Source organism: Taudactylus pleione, unplaced genomic scaffold (genome assembly GCF_031769625.1).
Source record: "Taudactylus pleione unplaced genomic scaffold, aTauple2 ptg000517l, whole genome shotgun sequence".
Lineage (NCBI taxonomy): Eukaryota > Metazoa > Chordata > Amphibia > Anura > Myobatrachidae > Taudactylus > Taudactylus pleione.
Window position 1 is genome coordinate 3544826 of NW_028284919.1, and position 3952 is coordinate 3548777.

Below are 3952 nucleotides of genomic sequence, written 5' to 3' on the forward strand. Positions count from 1 at the left end.
GATATTTTAACCATCTGTATTCCCTCATCGGTATTGTGACTGCCGGCATTGTGTGCGCCGGGATCACATACCCAACTCACAGTATACACCTTTTCAAGTGATAATTTATGTGTGTTCTTGAGGGATGATTAAATACATGACGATGATGATGATAATGGTCATGTGGACTGCTTGTGATTGATGATGAATGTACTGCTGACACTGATAGGAGTTTCTTCATTGCTGTTGCATATACTGTATTACAGTATGTTTTTGTATCCATGTTTTTTTCTCATGAGATGTAGCGTTGTATCTGATGTATTAGGGGTACGTGTTAAGTTTTATTACAGTCTAATGGCGAAAGTGTATTACGCATGCAAATAAACAGTTTTGCATGCTCTGCTGGGTCCAAACCCACAAGAATCTCCATAGTGACCACTTTACTTTTTGCCATCACAGATATGGGCTCTTATTGGAGCCCCTATGCCCGCATGTGTTTTTGGTCTATTTACCTGATACATAATTGCCTATTACCGCGATATTCAGCTATAAGAAATTGTAGTTATCATTATTAGGAACAATTTCCAAGCAACAGTAAATATGTCCCTAACTCATGCTATCAAATGAAACAATGTACACATAAAAAATAATGTTCATAAAGTTATTTCTAGATATAGCAATAATATTCCAGGTGAAATAGAAACATTATCCTAAGCACAGAGAAGCACAGAGAAACCATTGTAGAAGGCAATACAGACACACCGGCGCCACATAAAATCACAGAACTATATATTATATTGAGTAGTAATGACAATAAGAAGTAGTCTCAGCAAAAGCTTTCACTCATCAATCAATGAAACATAATAATGCAAAACATTCAATTAGAATAGAGCCCAGTATAAATACATAAATATGTTTATGGGAAAATTAATACATTTAGTTTATAGATCCAGGTATATGGAACCAACAACAAAGGAGAAAACTATCCCATGGGTACATTTAGATACGATTTTGTTTTTATAGACCACATTTAGGTGCTGATACATAGTTGCATGCAAATCTCTTTTGTGGATGGATCATGTGATTTGTAGCACCTTGCCATATTCGAGTGAATGCTTTCTAGGAGTTATCAGGGTTGTAAACATCTCAGTTGCATCTCACTTGCGGACGAATGGGCGTTATTGGGTGGTATCGGAGTGTTAATGTGTGGTATCAGGGTGTTACTGGGTGGTATTGGAGTGTTCAGGCATACAGTAAGTTTAGCAAGTGTGTGTCCAGGGAATGTAGATGGAATTCTGGGCTATGATGAGTGGTGCGAACGCAAAGATATGTTAGTTTTCAGATGGATATCTTGCACCAAGAATAGGCCAAGAGCAAGTAATAATGAAGACAGCTATGATACCAAATGGATAGAGCCAGTGCGCATAGAGTAGGTGCAATCCACTAAGCACACAGTAATATCCTCATATATATCTGTGCATGCAATGTGAGTGTAATTGTGTCTCACTTACCTGCATTTCTGAATCAACTCCTCGGTAAGCAATCAGATTTCAGAAAATTCATAATATATACTGTATAAGGAGTTAAGAAACATAACATACCTGTTAGAAACAGGGCTGGATAAAAGAACAATATATTAAATATATACAATGGTTTCTCTGTTAAATTATGAGTTTGGCATGAATATCATAATTTTCTCCTGTTTGTAATGGATAACACTAGATGGTCTAGATCTGACACACGTATCTTTTATAGGGGGTTTCAGACTGTATAATTTTTGCTTGTTAAAAGTAGTGGTGTACAATAAACATAGCCTTCCATAAACAGTGCATTGCCATTTGCTTGTTTAGAGTGGTAGTATACAGTAAACATATTATTCCATAAATAATGAGTTATCATTTGACTATTATTTTCAAATAAAAACCGAATTAAGAAGAGGTACATATAATACAGTATGTACATATACATGTACACACAAAAAATACAATTAAATATACTCATAAAAAGGAAGAGGTGTATCAGGTCATTATGTGTCCACTTACAATGGCAATATAACCATTTATTTATTTACAGTTTCTTATATAGCACATTAAAATTCCATTGCGCTTTACAATTGGAGACATTAATAGAACAAAACTAGGTAATAACAGACAGATATATAGGTAGGAGGACCCTGCTCGCAAGCTTACAATCAGGGGCTAGCTGGCAACTTTTAGCCTGGGGGGCAAATGCATGCAGGCGGCCCTGGCAGAGGAGTAGTGTGTAGCCAGGGTGTCCGAAGAATATGCGTGCTACGGCACCCCCCCCTCAAGTGTTCCAGGGAGGAGGCGGGTCCATATGGGATTAATGTAAGGTAAAAATAAAGATTAGGGCAGCCCCCTGTTGTAGTGACCATATGCAGTGCACCCATGTGCCACAGGAGAGAACACCCTTATGCAGGCCTCCAGTAGTGCCCCAGTAGTAGTAGTCCCCCCCTTTGTAGTGCCCCCCGTAGTAGTGCCCCCAGTAGTAGTAGTCCCCCCCACTTTGCAGTGCCCCCAGTAGTAGTAGTCCCCCCTTTGTAGTGCCACCATTAGTAGTAGTCCCCCCCCCTTGCAGTGTCCCCAGTAGTAGTAGTCCCCCCCTTGTAGTGTCCCCAGTAGTACTAGTCCTCTACCCCCCTTGTAGTGCCCCCAGTAGTAGTAGTAGTAGTGGTCCCCTTATAGTGCCCCCAGTAGTAGGAGTCCCCAGTGGTAGTAGTCCCCTCCCCCTTGTAGTGCCCCCAGTAGTAGTCCCTACTTGTAGTGCCCCAGTAGTAGTAGTCCCCCCCTTGTAGTTCCCCAAGTAGTTGTAGTCCCCCACCCCCCTTGTAATGCCCCCAGTAGTAGTAGTCCCCCCTTTGTAGTGCCTCCAGTAGTGCCAGACCCCCGCTAGTGGACACACGTAATATAAAAAACAAAATAAAAAAAACACACCTGAATCCCCGCTCCCGCCGCCGACATCTGCTCCTCCGTCTGTCCTCCCGGGCCGGGGCGCTCTGCATTATGGGAGAGACGTCATATGACAACATGACGCCTCTCCCATTGCCCACTGCGGGAGCTGGGAGATGAAGCGGCTCCCGCAGTGGGCGCAGCAGCAGCTAATGAGAGTCTGACAGACTCTCATTGGCTGCTGCTTACAACAAACACACAGCTGCCGGAGCGGGCGGCTGTGTGTTTGTCAGTGTAGCACTGACCGAACTCCATCCGGTCAGTGCTACACACGCGGTGCAGTCTGTGTCACAGTGACACAGACTGCACCGGCCCGCGGCCCGGGGGGCACATGGCACCCTGCCCCCCAGCCCTGCCTGCCACTGCTTACAATCTATAGGGAAATAGGCATTGATACACAAGGATAGGTGCTATATATTGCATTTTGGTCTAGCCAGAATGCAGATTTTCATGGTGAGCTGCATGACCCAGTCACACAAGAATGATTTAATATCTAAGTTTCATAATACCTAATACCAGCATCTACATTGGAGTTAATTTTTTTACAACAACTTTGCAATGACTCACATGTTCTGAACTACTATGGTAGAGAGGTATTGGCAACATTGTTTGAGGACATTGCAAATTCAATTGACAGTTATAATTCTATGTATTACATACATTCATCCAACTGCATTCTTCTGTGTTTGCATGCGGTTTTTATTATGTAATATTTGTTAATATTAGTTTTTATACTGATCTTCATTCTATTTTATGTCTATTTTATTTTTTTTATTTTTTTGGATTGTGGCAATAAATGTTAACTATATTTTGATATATAGCAAGTACTAAAGCTGGTTATTTATTTACCATGAAGATTGTACAGCCAAATTTTTCACTATAAAATATACCCCTGAGGAAGTCACTACAGACAAAATGCGTTGGGTGGACAAGGCTACTGTGACCCATAGGTTGTTGACTTGGTATCCATAAGTTCATACCCCTAAGGGGGGAGGATAGGAAGT